Here is a 15,856-nt window from a genome sequence, read left to right as displayed (position 1 = left end):
ATTTCTGAATGTAAATCAATCTCCATCACATATTGTCATTATCAGCTTAGAACAGCTACCTAGACCTAAAAACATCTTAACCCCTGAACAACTAAGCTTCATTGTAAAACTAAGCTACCTGGACTTCAACTCCCTTACAGACTTGAGGAGTAAACTTGATTACATGAGTGTGCCGCGAGTGCAGGTTAGTAGCTTTCCAAATGAGCAGAAGACAGAGACAGTTTTCTACCTGAATAGTCACCCAAAACTCTCTAAAATTGGAACATCTTCTTCAGCCTTCTTGGCCAATACAGCTGACAGACATATTTGTGAGGCAGGAACTATTGAGGACTTGCTTAACCTGTCTTGGCAGAGTTTAGCCATCGACTCTGCCTGCATCCAAGCTTGCCCTACTTTTACGCTGAATTCTGTCTGTGGGAGAAATGAGGACCTTTTCCCCAGTGGCTTGTTTGCCACATTTGAAGCCATCTCCACAAGAAGGTTCTTTGATGCTCATCATCTTCATTGAGGTAGGCTGACTGTTTCCAGGAGTTAATTTGTCTCATTGTCAGTGAAACTTTAAAGTAATAAAAACAGTTTTAAATGTCATGTTCTGCATGTTTCTGAGGTTTTTTGAAGACTTTGTCTTTCTATAGAGTCATATCTATCTGCTACGCTTAAGATGTATATTTTTGTGATAAAAGTAGACTAGCAACTGACATGACCATGATTTAATCTACTAACATTTAATTTGTATAACTTACTTCTCCTAAAGAGCTTGATGGCACTTTCAAAGCATTGAAAGTAAACCTTGAATTACAGTTGAATTATATGGGTTCAATAACTCATATAAGCGTGTATATATAATATACATATACAATATATATACAATATATGTATATTGTGTGTGTGAAGAATAATCTTTCATTTGAATTCCACACCACTGTATCTAGAACTTATTTTGCATCTATATACAAAATCCTAAATCAGTGAATTAAAACTCTCTTGTGAGTGGCAATTGAGGCATTAAGCTGAGGAGTAGACTCACTAATCTACTTTTTGTTCTATCTTTCCTGTCCATGTCTATTTTCCCCCTTCTTTCTTTTCAACCACTTTCTCCAAACAGAATGTCAATGTCCAGAATGCTACGAGGAATGCATCCTGTTAGGTCTGATCCAATGTCAGTGTCTCATTCTTTTGTCCTGAAAGCATATAATTTCTCACAAGCATTATACAGCCCTAAAATTATAAGTGTATGGTGCATTGGAACAATTAAGGCTGGAATTCTTCTCTTTGTATGAGCAAAAAAAGAAGACATCTGTAAATGTTCATTCAAGCCATATGAAGAATAGCATCTAATAGGAATTCATAGGGGGTCTTTAGTCAACAAGAAGCATTGTCTATGCCTAGACAATGCCGAGACATTTCAGCCAGTCTCAGAGCTAGTCCCACACGGTGAGATTAGCAATATAAGTCACCTGCTTGTTCTGCAGTTCAAGTTCTTCCCATCCTGACTGTGGCCCCCTCCATCATTCCCTCCCCATCCCGCTCCTCCTCTTAGTACTCAGACAGGGGAGCCCTCTTCCCCTAGTATCTCACCTCAGCCTATCAAGTCTCATTTGTATTAGCTGCAACTTCTTCCTCTGTAGCCTGGCATGGCTGTCTTGTCAGGGGGAAGTGAACTAAGTTTGGTGGCCAGAGTGCATGCCTGAAGTAGTCCATACTCTTCAGACATGTGACCCATAAGGAGACTGTGCTGCTACTTCCAAGCAGTGGTCTAGGTCCATGTCACACATGGTACTTGGTTGATGTTTCTGACTCTGTTTTGTGGTGTAGTTATCCTGTATTATGTGGCTAATATCTACTTATGAGTGAGTATATACCATGCATGTCTTTCTGTGTCTGGGTTACCTCACTCAGGATGCTCTTCTCCAGTTCCATCCATTTACCTGCAAATTTCAAGATCTCCTTGTTTTTTTAATAGCTGAATAGTATTCCATTGTGTAGATGTACAACAGTTTCTTTATCCATTTTTCAGTTGAGGGGCATCTAGGTTGTTTCCAGATTCTGGCTATTACAAATAGAGATGCTATGACCATTGTCGAGCAAATTTTCTTGTTGTATGGTGGAGCATCATTTGGGTATATTCCCAAGAGCGGTATGGCTGGGTCTTGAAGTAGAGTTATAGCTAATATCCTGATAAAGAACCAGATTGATTTCCAAAGTGGCTGTACAATTTTGCACTCCCACTAACAATGGAGAAGTGTTCCTCTTTCTCCATATCCTTGCCAGCATGTGCTGTCACCTGAGTTTTTGGTCCTAGCCATTTGGATAAGTGTAAGATGGAATCTCAGACTTGTTTTGATTTGCATTTCCCTGATGACTAAGGATGTTGAGCATTTCTTTAAGTGTTTCTTGGACATTCGATATTCTTCTATAGAAAATTCTCTGTTTAGTTCCTACCCTATTTTTAATTTGATTATTTGGTTTGGTGGTGTTTACTTTCTTCAGTTCTTTATATATTTTGGACATTAGCCCTTTGTCTGATGTAGGTTTGGTGAATATCTTTTCCCAGTCTGTAGGCTGTCATTTTGTTCTATGACAGTGTCCTTCACCTTACAGAAGCCTTTCAGTTTCATAAGGTCCCATTTATTGATGGTTGATCTTAGGGCCTGAGCTGTTGTGGATCGGCTCAGGAAGTTGTCTCCTGTGCAGATAAGCTCAGGGCTCTTCCCACTATTTCTCCTAACATATTTAGTGTGTCTGGTTTCATGTCTAGGTCTTTAATCCATTTGCACTTCAGTTTTGTGCAGGGTGATAGATATGGATCTATTTTCATTTTTCTACATGTAGCCATCCAGTTAGAGGAGCACCATTTGTTGAAGATGCTATCATTTTCCCATTGTATGGATTTGGATCCATATATATATGTATATATATATGTATATACACATATATATAAACACATATATAGATATATATGTAATTTGTAAATTTCACATCATACACTTCGATCCCACTTATCTCCTCATCCCCTCATTTCTCCCCTTCTTTCTACAACTTTACCTCAAAGAAAACAAACCAATATCTTGCCGTGGAAGCTGCAGGGTGATGACGTTCCACATGCAAACCCTTCTGTCTACACTGCTTTAGTTGTAAATGTTGAATGGAATGAGTCTTTTGTCTGGTTTGAGGACTGTGGCTTCTGCCACACTATCAACACTAGATCCTCCACAGGACTCCTCTCAGACACCCAGGTGTTGCCCTGTTCCATGCAGATCTCAAGCATTGGATAAGTATGAATGTCCTTTTACATGATCCAGTAGTTCATAGAATGGCTGGACCCTGATGTATGCCAACTTAGAGCTTTGAATCTTGGCCTGGGTGGAAGCTGAGCTTTTGAGCCAACAAGGTCTTTCATGCCTGTGCCATCAGGACCAGCACTCCTGCCTTCCCCAGCAATGGTAAGGCCAGCTCTCCTGCACCCACGCCACCAGGTGCAGGTCTACTATGTTTGCCAGACAAGGTGTGCAGTCCATTCTCCTGTGTGGGGCAGCTGGTGATGGGTGGTGCCAGGTTTCATTTTTTTATGTCCTTGTGGCCAGCTCATCCACTTGCTACAGGTGACAGGTGCAAGTGGGGCATTTCTCCCATACCCTCACCACCACAGTCAGACAAAGGGGCAGTGCTTGCTCTTCTAAATCACAACCTTGGGGTCTGTTCACCTGCATCTCCACCACCAAGGTCAGCTCTACTATGCTCCCCAGGTGAGGTGCAGGGCCTGCTCCCTTAAGTCCTGCAGCTGGTGAGGTACAGGGTCAGTCCTCCAGAGTGACACATCTGTGAGGGGCAGGGACAATCTTGTTACTAAAGACTGAGCTTGGTTAAAGTTAGTTAATCAATGGCCAGAGAAGTATTGCTTTGAAATTACAATAAACTTGTCAAGAGAAATGTTGATGGGACATGTTTATTTAGGTGTGAGTTTCAAAAGAAGACTATATAATGAGTAAGTTGAGTGTAATTTCCTTTTGTATATTTATTTTCATCTGTTTTTGAAGAATATGTTTGTGTAGTATTTGTTTTGAAAGAATAGATGACTTGAAACTGTGAAGGCATCTTTTTCTTTTTCATTCTTTCTTCCTTCTTTTTTTGTTTTGTTTTTGATTTTCATTTTTTGGACAGAGTTCCTGTGTGCATCCCTTGCTATCCTGGAATAAATTTTTCGATGACAGTGGCCTGGAACTCACAGAAATGTGCCTGGCTCGGCTTCTCCAAATGCTGGGATTAAAGGCGTGTCCCAGGACACCTGGCTCTATCTTTTTCTAATGTGGAAATTTTTCTTAGTTGGTATAAAAAGACTAAGGGAAAAGAATAAAGATCTTAGAGCTTTTCTCCAGGCAACCTATGTATTAATGTGTATATACTCATAGACATCATATATGCACATGTATGAATATACATACATATGAATATATGTACAAATGTATGTATATGTAAAATATTTGGAGCTTTGTACCATCAGCGAAATGTGTATATATGTATGTGTGTCTCTGTGTGTATGTATGAAGTTGTTGGCACATGCCCATTGGAGCTTGTTTCATCCACCAATTGTATGTGAGTATATGCCTGCTTTTTATATTGTAGATGACCCCACATTCCTTTTTTTTCTGTTTTTTCTTATTTATTTTTTCTTGTTACATCTCAATGGTTATCCAATCCCTTGGATCCTCCCATTCTTCCGTCCCTCCCCTTTTCCCCTTCTTCCCCTCTCCTATGACTGTTCCTGAGGGGGATTTCCTCCCCCTGTATATGCTCATAGGGTATCAAGTCTCTTCTTGGTAGCCTGCTGTGCTTCGTCTGAGTGCCAGCAGGTCCGTAAGCATGACTACATTTGTGTCATATGATATGTAAATAATTTTGTCATAATTGAATGACTGAACTCAGTGTCAAAGCTGGTCTTTGACAGCTAGCTCTCCCATATCCATGATACCAGAGACACCTCTCTGAGGGGCAGGGACAACTCTCCTCTGAGTGTTGGCCATAGAGGGACAGGGCCCACTCAGCACAGCACAGCACTTGGCTATCAACATGGCCTCAGATGGCATCCTAGATAAAAATTATCACCAAGGCCTTTGATGGTAACTCAAGCCTCAGACATCAACACAGACCCTGTGTGTGATATGAACACAGAACCAGACATGGCCTCTGGCAGTAGCATGGGCCCAGTTGTCACTATGGCCTCAGGTGGCAGTTCAGGCCACTCAGAACAATATGAAGATGATGTTATATCTTCCTGAATCCTCTGAATGTGGGGGTGACAGAGCCGCATCTTCCAGTACCTGAAGCCCTTAACCTCAAGTGAGGGTGAGGAAGGTTGCCAATGCCTTGCGAATTCTCTGCTCGCTGGCACATTCTCTGTGTTTCTCTATTTGAGAGTAATATCACAATACTCTTTAACAGAGGAACACTGAAAAACAAAGATAGCCACCGTACAAATAGTTAAAAATATCCTATTGGTCAAAAGAGTCCAAAGGCAAACAGGTTGGCACAGCCTATTGTGAATTGGCCAGAGACCTCCCAAGTGTCAGATCTGAAACAAAGTTCAAATGTTTGGCTGCCACCCAAAAGTAGAAGCAAAATATTTATCTGCTGCCAGAGGACAACAATGTCCCTCTATTAAATAACTTTAGTGGGTGCTTTGTACTTATTTTACCATGTTTTTTAGGTTTCAACATTTCTCCTTTTGAATTATTAATATAGTCATGTATTCACTGTAGGTCCTGGTTGTAACCCCCTCCCTTCTCTCCTCTCAGTCCCACTGTCCTTTTGCCCTTTTTTCCCCTCCTACCTCCCCTAATCCACAAAAAGGGAGCCCCTCCCACCAACCCCACCCCAGCTCACATCAGGTCTGAGCACATCCTTTTGTCCCGTGGCCTGGCAATGTGGTCTCATCAGAAGGGAAGTGATGAAAAAGAAGATAACAAACTCCTGGTCAGAATAACACCTGATCTCCTTATTAGACCACCAACAAGAAGCCTGAGGTGCTCATTAGCTACATCTGAGTCAGGGCCTAGGTCCAGTCCAGTCACGGTCCTTAGTTGGTGCTTTAGTCTGCACAAGCTCTCTGGGCCTTGGTTAGCTGGGTCGTTTTGTCTTCTTGTTGAGCTCTTTTCACCTTCAGGTCCTATGGTTCCTTCTCCCTCCCACTTTTTCCTCAGTGTCTGTTGTTATGTCCTTTTTTTCATTTCTAATTTTATTAATTTGGATACTCTCTCTCTGTCATTTAGTTATTTTGTCTGGTGGTTTGACTGAGTACAAGATGTAATTTCAATATTCTTGTATTTGTTCAGTCTTGATTTATAGCCGAGTATGTGGTCAGTTTTGGAAAAGGTTCCGTGAAGTGTGAAAAGAAGGTGTATTCATTTGTTTTTTGAGAGACTGTTCTGTAGACATCTGATAGGTCTAATTGATTCATAATGTCAGTTTTTCTAGTTATTTCTCTGTTTAGTTTCTGTCTCCATGATCTGTTCACTGGTGAGGGAGGTGTGTTGAAGTCTCCTACTATTAATGTGTGGTTTGAACATTGGTGATATGAATGTGGTTGTCCTTGCACTGGGGACATATATGTTCACGACTGAGACATCATCTTTCTGTATTTTTCCCTTCATGAGTATGAAGTGCCCTTCCTCATCTCTTTTGACTAATTATGTTTGAAGGTCTATATTATTAGATACTAAAATAGCGACCCCAGCTTGCTTCTTGTGTCTGTTTGCTTGGAAAATGTTTTTCCAGCACTTTATTCTGAGGCAATGTTTATCGCCATTGTTGAGGTGTGTTTCTTGTATGCAGCAGTCTGACAGATCCTGTTTTTTGGAACCATTCTGTTAGCCTGTGTCTCTTTATTGGTGAAGTGAGATCATTGATGTTCAGAGACCAAAGATTGTTAATTCCTGGTGTTTTGATGGTGCTGGTGGTGGTAGTGTGTGTGTGTGTGTGTGTGTGTGTGTGTGTGTGTGTGTGTGTGTGTGCGTGCACGCGCACGCAAGCGCCTTAATTTTCATTTGGTGGTCTGTAATTATTTATTTCCTGTGTTTTCTTGGGTATAGTAACTCTTGTTGGGATGCAGTGTTTTCTGTAGCATTTTTCCTAGTGTATCTGCAGGGCTGGATCTGTGGATAGATATTGTTTAAATATGGTTTTGTCTTGGAATATCTTATTTTCTCCATCTATCGTGATTGAGACTTTTGTTGGGTATAGTAGTTTAGGCTGATATCTGTGGTATCTTGGGTTTGCAATATACCCAAGCTCTTTTTCATTTTAGAGTCTCTCATGAGAAAACAAGTATAATTCTCATGCATTTGCCTTTACATGTTACTTGACTTTTATCCCTGCAGCTTTTACTGTGCTTTCTTTGTTCTATAGATTTAGTGTTTTGATTATTATATGGCAAGAGGATTTTCATTTCAGGTCCAGTCTAATTGGTGCCCCATATGCTTCTTGTATGTTTATAGGCATCTCTTTCTTTTAGTTTGGAAATATTTCTTCTATGATTTGCTTGAAACTATATTTTGGGCCTTGCAGCTGGGAATCTTCTCTTTCTTCCATTCCTATTATTCATAGGTTAGATCTTTTCATAGTATCCCAGATTTCCTGCGTGTTTTGTTCCAGGAATTTTTAGATTTAACATTTTCTTTGACTAATGTACCAATTTCTTCTATTGTATCTTCACTCCCTGAGATTCTCTCTTCCATTTCTTGGATTTTGTTGGAGATGCTTGCCTCTGTGATTTGTTCTGTTTCCTATGTTCTTCATCTCCAGGGTCCCTATCGATTTTGCTTTGCTATTGCTTCTACATGATTTTCAGGTCGTAGACAATTTCATTCATTTCCAACACCTGTTCAATTGTGTTTTCCTGTATTGCTCTAATGAATTTATTCATTTCTTCTTTACAGAACTCTATTATCATGTGAGAGCAGACTTAAAGTTATTTTCTTATTCCACAATTGTGTTATGCTCCTTTTGGCGTGCTGGAGAATGATACTTTTTATTTTGAATGCTGTCATATTGCTTAGGATCTTATTTTTTTGTTGTTCCTCTGGCCTTCAACCATGTTATTGCCTCTAGTATTTGCTTATAGTCCATGGGTTCCTCCAGCTTCTGGGAATGCAGGTAGTGGCTAGGTCTAGGAGATGCAGGGTACATGGAGCCCAGTGTAGCTTATTACTGCCATTTTCCCAATGGCCTGGTGGAAGTAGGGGTCTGGCACCTGGAGATGCCATCTGTCTTCCCCAGGTGTGGGTACTGGACTCAGGATTTGGTGTTTATAGGACCAGAACATTTAGTCTAAAATGGGCTTTCTCTATTAAATCTCTTCATCTCAGGAATCAGGGCATCCTAGGCAAAGGGCTGGGTATGAGTGTTAGAGTCAGAGCAGATAAAGGACAGCATGTTAACAAGGTCTATGTGCACAGTAGGACTGGCACACACATGAACTCACAGAGATTGCAGCGTGTACAGAGCTTGCATGAGTGCACTGAGAGCAGAGTGGATACAAACCCCCATCTCTTATTCAGATGCTTTCTCCAATCAATGATAACTCACAAGTGAAAAATTAGTTTTCTCCAATGGTGTGTCACTAGGGATACAAACTACTCTTAATGGAAGGTGCTGTTCCTGGCAGTAGATGACCAAACCAAATGAACACAGGGCATCTTTGGAGGTTCTTTGTAACACAATGTATTCTCGTGTTTTGTTATTTTTCATTTTCTTTATTGATTTTTATCTTTTCAAGTTATTTCTTTACTTTTTATGGCTTCCAACAGTGTGTGTTTATGGGATTGCTGTGTGAGTGTGGACATGTGTTCTATTCATCTATATGTGTTTTCTGTAGGCTTTTATTTTTTATTTTTTTCCTTACTTTTGTTTTGTCCTCCTCTGATATGGTTGGTTTTGTTTTGTCTTATTCTTTTCATTTTATTTTTATTTTTGTAGATGCTGTTTAGTTTCTGAGTAGAGATAGAAAGTGTATGGATGACAATGAGAGGGTAGGTGGGGAAGACTTCAGAGGAATTTGGGAGAGGAAGCCTATTTCCAATAAAAGAAAATAGACAAAAGTTAAAAATAAATACAATACATAAATATGTCAGGGTATCTCATACAAAGCAAAGGAGAAATGCAAACAGACTTGGGAGGAGGCCATCATCTGTATCATTTTCATGTTTGGATTAATACCGGTGTCATGGTGATGTGCTGCCTTGTGCTGGCAGGCTGCATCAGTCACATGAGGGACCAACCAGATGTTGCTGTTCTGATAACGACCATCCTAGTATACTCATCCCCTGTTCATCACCACAAAACCTGTGAAGGCTTCCTGGACTACTCTTTCAGATTGTGAGAAGGCCCATGACAGCCCAGGGAAGAGTTAATAGTGGGACTGAATAAACATGAAAGATGAAAGACTGGCAGAAGCTATAGAACAGTATACCAGAACTTAGGGAATTTTGACAATTTGGAAATGATGATTAAAATTAAGACCATGGAGGAGATCCAAGATGGCGGCGAGCAGTGTGGACCGTGTTTGAAAGCTCCAGCGAACAATTCAGGGAATTGCACAGATTTCTGAGCCAGGAACACCAAGGTCTCCACACCACGGCAGCAGAAGTGCTCCACGGTTCGGAGGGACCAGGGTGCGGAGGACATGTCTGCCCCTGCACACGGGAGGAGCGAGGACTTTCTCGGATCAGAGGGGCGGCGGTGGGGACAGCTGTGCCATCAGCGGCTCCGGCAGTGCCAGCGGCTCCAGCGGCGCCAGTGGCGGTGGCTGAGGTTTGCAGCTCAGAGCCTTACAGTGGAGGCGATTAGTGTGGTGGACGGTGGGAGTTGCTGCGGGAGTTGCTGCGGGAGAGGGGACTCTGGACAGGATTTGGGTCGCGTAGTGCCTTGAGACCCAGGCTGGACTCAGCGGACGGTTCGGCCCTGAGTCCTGGGTTTGCTCAGTGAGCTGTGCCGTGGAGAGGCTGGCTCGGATCGGGGGGCAATTCTGCCCGAGGCGCAGCTCCCCTGCGGTGATGCAGGCTAGGTGGAGTGCCCGCTTCTACCCTGGGCTCCGGCTCAGCGCAGACGCAGTTTTCCTGCTGTGACGCGAGCAGGGCGGAGCGCTCAGTTATACTCTGGGTGCTTGCTCAGCGCAGACTGCAGTGCTGTGACACGAGCAGGGTGGAACGCTCAGTTATACTCCGGGTGCTTGCTCAGCGCAGATGCAGTTTTCCTGCTGTGACAAGAGCGGGGCGGAGCACTCAGTTATACTCCGGGGGCTTGCCCAGTGCAGCCTTGGTTTTCCTGCTGTGACGCAAGTTGGGCGGAGCGCTCGCTTCTACCCTGGGTGCTTGCTCAGCGCGGTCTCAGTTTCTCTGCTGTGACGCAAGCCTGGCGAAGCGCTCACTTCTACCCTAGGTGCTTGCTCAGCGCTGCCGCAGTTTTCCTGCTGTGACGCAAGCTGGGCGGAGTGCTCAGTTATACCCTGGGTGCTTGCTCAGCACAGCCTTGGTTTTCCTGCTGTGACACAAGCTGGACGGAGTGCTCACTTCCACCAGGTGCTTGCTCAGTGCAGTCGCAGTTCTCCTGCTGTGGCAGACGGTTCAGGCCCTGAGAAACTAGCTGAGCTCGATGCGTGGCTCGGGCCCAGTATCCCTGGCTGGACTTGGCAGGGGACCCAAAAGGTTGTGGATACCTTGGCCTGACCCAACGATCATTCAGAGACTCAGAACGATTGCAGGACCCACAGCAAAGGGGAGCTGAGGATCACTGGTGGTGAGAGCCCAAAACTACAGGGATAACCTCCTGCCATCCACACCAGTGAAGTATCAGGGCTTCCAGCATATGGAAATCGTGAGAAAACAAGTGAATCTATCATCAGACTCCCTCCACTCAACTCTGGAAGTTACCCAACAAAAACAGAGATGGCAAGATGTCTAAGGGACAGCTTAAAAGCATTCGCAAAAAAACCCCAAAACAACATGACATCTCCAGTTCCCAGCTATCCCAAAGAAAACAACACGGAGAACTCACATACAATGGAAACACAAGAAAATGACCTCAGATCCTTGGTAATGAGGATGTTAATGGAGGAAACAAACAAAATTCAAAATCAGATGCAGGAAGAAGCAGCGAAGCAGGTGCGAGACATAAAAGAAGCACATAGAGTGGAACTGGAAAATTTTCAGGAAAATATAAACAACCAGATGAAAGAAATTAAAAAATCTGTTCAAGATATGAAAATGAAAATGGATTCAATGATAAACACACAGACAGAAGAAAAACGAGAACATGAGGCCTCAGAGAAGAAGGCGAATGACACAGTGCTGAGCTTTTCTAACAGAATCTAAGAGATGGAAGAACGAATCTCAAGTATAGAAGATACAATAACAGATCTTGAAGCAACCAATAAAGAAAATGCCAAATCTGGAAAACGCTTGACACAAAACATCCAAGAAATTAAGGACACCATGAAAAGAAGAAATCTGAGGATAAGAGGCATTGAAGAAAGAGAAGATATCAGACTCCAAGGCCCAGAAACTCTTCTCAGCAAAATCACAGAAGAAAATTTCCCCAATCTAAAGAAAGAGATGCCTATAAACATACAAGAGGCATACAGAACACCAAATAGAATTGACCAGAAAAGAAAAACTGCCCGTCACATAATAATCAAAACACAAAACATACAGAACAATGAAAAAATATTAAAAGCTGCAAGGGAAAAGGGCCAAATAACATTTAATGGCAAACCTATCAGAATTACACCCGACTTCTCAGCAGAGACCATCAAAGCCAGAAGGGCCTGGACAGAGATCCTGCAAACCCTAAGAGACCACAGATGCCAGGCCAGACTACTTTACCCAGCAAAACTATCAATAAACATTGATGGAGAAAACAAAATATTCCATGACAAAACCAAATTCAAACAGTACCTATCCACAAATCCAGCTTTACAGAAGGTACTAGAAGGAAAACTCCATCCCAAAGGGTCAAGCTACAATCAAAACCACTCAGGAAATAGATAACTATACCATGGCAAAAACACAACTACACAAACGCTCGACTGGAACCAACATCAAAATTAAGACTCTTAATATCTCTCAATATCAATGGTCTCAATTCTCCAATAAAAAGACACAGACTAACTGAATGGGTGCATAAACAGGATCCAACATTCTTCTGCATTCAAGAAACACATCTCACCCATAATGATAGGCATTACCTCAGGATAAAAGGTTGGAAAAAATATTCCAAGCAAATGGACACAAGAAGCAAGCAGGTGTAGCCATTTTAATATCGAACAAAATAGATTTTCAACCAAGATTAATCAAAAGGGATGAGGATGGACACTTCTTACTCATCAAAGGTAAAGTCAACCAAGATGACATCACAATTCTGAACATCTATGCTCCCAATACAAGGGCACCCACATTTGTAAAAGATCTACTAAAAAGACTTAGACCACACATCGATCCCCACACAATAATAGTGGGAGACTTCAACACCCCACTCTCTCTGAAGGACAAGACATTGAAACAGAAACTAAGCCAAGAAATAACATCATTAACCAATGCCATGGGTCAAATGGATCTAACAGATATCTATAGAACCTTTCACCCAAACAAGAAAGAATATACCTTCTTCTCTGCACCCCATGGAACCTTCTCCAAAATTGATCACATTGTAGTTCACAAAGAAAGCCTCAACAGATACAAGAGGATTAAAATAATACCTTGTATCCTATCAGATCATCATGGGCTTAGGCTGCAATTCAACAACAACAGAAATAACAAAAAGCCTACACGTATGTGGAAACTAAACAACTCTCTGCTAAATGACACCTGGGTCAGGGAAGAAATAAAGAAAGAAATCAAGGAGTTTCTGAAATTCAATGAAAATGAAGGAACAACATACCCAAATTTGTGGGATACATTGAAAGCAGTGCTAAGAGGAAAATTCATAGCACTAAGTGCCTTTAAAAAGAAATTGGAAGCATCGCACATAAACACCTTAACGACACAACTGGAAGCCCTAGAAAAAAAAGAAGCAGAAACACCCAAAAGGAGTAGACGTCTGGAAATAATCAAACTCAGGGGTGAAATTAACAAATTAGAAACTAAGAAAACAGTCCAAAGAATCAACAAAACCAAGAGCTGGTTCTTTGAGAAAGTCAACAAGATAGACAGACCATTAGCCAAACTAACTAAAAGGCAGAGAGACAGTATTGAAATCAACAAAATCAGAAATGAAAAGGGAGACATAACAACAGACACTGAAGAAATACAAAGAATCATAAGATCCTACTTTGAAGGCATATATGCCACAAAATTTGAAAATCTAAGGGAAATGGATGATTTTCTTGATCAATTTCACTTGCCAAAGTTGAGTGAAGAACAGATAAACAAGCTAAATAGTCCCATTTCCCCAACAGAAATTGAAGTAATCATTGATAGTCTCCCAACCAAAAAAAGCCCAGGGCCAGATGGCTTCAGTGCAGAATTCTACCAGACCTTCAAGGGCGAGCTAATACCGATACTTTCAAGCTACTCCAAAAGATAGAAAGGGATGGAACATTACCAAACTCATTCTATGAGGCCATAGTCTCATTGATACCTAAACCTCACAAAGACTCAACAAAGAAAGAGAATTTCAGATCAATTTCTCTGATGAACATCGATGGAAAAATACTAAATAAAATACTTGCAAAACGAATACAAGAGCACATCAGAGATATCATTCATCATGACCAAGTAGGCTTCATTCTAGGCATGCAGGGATGGTTTAATATACAGAAATCCATCAATGTAATCCACCACATAAACAAACTGAAAATAAAAAACCACATGATCATCTCTTTGGATGCAGAGAAAGCATTTGATAAAATCCAACACCCATTCATGTTTAAAGTTTTAGAGAGATCGGGAATACAAGGCACTTTCCTCAACATAATAAAGGTTATATGTAGGAAGCCAATTGCCAAAATCAAAGTAAATGGTGAGATACTTAAGGAAATTCCTCTAAAATCAGGAACAAGGCAAGGCTGCCCACTCTCTCCATATCTCTCAATATAGTACTTGAAGTTCGAGCCAGAGCAATAAGACAACATAAGGGTATTCAAATGGGAAAGGAGGAAGTCAAATTATCCCTATTTGCAGATGATATGATAGTCTACATAAGTGACCCTCAAAATTCCACCAGAGAACTCCTACAGCTGATAAACACCTTCAGCAAATTGGCTGGATACAAAATTATCTCAAAAAAGTCTGTAGCCTTCCTATACACAAATGATAAGCTTGCAGAGGAAGAAATTAGGAAAACTACACCCTTCACATTAGCCACAAGCAATATAAAGTACTTAGGAGTTACTCTTACTAAGCAAGTGAAGGACCTGTTTGAAAAAAATTTCAAAACCCTAAAGAAAGAGATTGAAGATGACATGCGAAGATGGAAGGATCTACCTTGCTCATGGATAGGGAGAATTAACATAATAAAAATGGCAATCCTACCAAAAGCAATCTACAGATTCAATGCAATCCCTATCAAAATACCTACACAATTTTTTAAAGACATTGAAAGTTCAATTCTGAACTTCATATGGAAAAACAAAAAACCCAGAATAGCTAAAACAAGCTTGTACAATAAAAGGTGCTCTGGAGGAGTCTCCATACCTGATCTCAAACTGTACTATAAAGCAATAGTAATTAAAACAGCATGGTACTGGCACAGCAACAGGCTGGTTGGTCAGTGGAATCGAATCGAAGACCCAGATATGAATCCACACACATATGGTCATTTGATTTTTGACAAAGAAGCCAAATCCATTCGATGGAAAAGGGATAGCATCTTCAACAAATGGTGCTGGTCTAACTGGATGTCTATGTGTAAAAAAATGCAACTGGACCCATATTTGTTACCTTGTACAAAACTCAAATCCAAGTGGATTAAAGACCTCAACATAAAACCAGAGACACTAAGTCACTTAGAAGAAAAAATGGGAAAGAGCCTGGAACATATTGGCACAGGAGACAACTTCCTGAACAGAACACCAACAGCCCAGGCATTAATGTCAACAATTAATAAATGGGACCTCATGAGGCTGAGAAGCTTCTGTAAGGCAGGTGACACAGTAAAGAGAACAAAGCGACAGCCGACAGACTGGGAAAAGATCTTCACCAACCCCGCATCTGACAAAGGTCTAATATCCAAAATATATAAAGACCTCAAGAAATTAAATACCACCAAACCAAATAACCCAATCGAGAAATGGGGCATGGAAGTAAACAGAGAATTCTCAACAAAGGAATATCAAATGGCTGAGAAACACTTAAAGAAATGCTCAACCTCCTTAATCATCAGGGAAATGCAAATCAAAACAACGCTGAGATTCCACCTTACACCCATCAGGATGGCTAAGATCAAAAACTCAAGCGACACCACATGCTGGCGAGGATGTGGGGAGAGAGGAACACTCCTTCATTGCTGGTGGCAATGCAAACTAGTACAACCACTTTGGTAATCTATCTGGTGCTATCTCAGAAAAATGGGAATAGGGCTTCCTCAAGACCCAGCTATTCTACTCCTTGGAAAATACCCAGAAGATGCTCCAGCACACAGCAAGAAAATTTGCTCAACCATGTTCATAGCAGCCTTATTCATAATAGCCAGAACATGGAAACAGCCTAAGTGTCCCTCAATAGAAGAATGGATAAAGAAACTGTGGTACATATACACTATGGAATACTATTCAGCTATTAAAAACAAGGAATTCCTGAAATTTGTGGATAAATGGATTGAGCTAGAAATGATCATAATGAGTGAGTTAACCCAGAAGCAGAAAGACTCA

Source organism: Acomys minous, assembly GCF_964271855.1.
Source record: "Acomys minous genome assembly, chromosome: 3".
Classification (NCBI taxonomy): domain Eukaryota; kingdom Metazoa; phylum Chordata; class Mammalia; order Rodentia; family Muridae; genus Acomys; species Acomys minous.
This window is presented reverse-complemented; position numbering follows the sequence as displayed.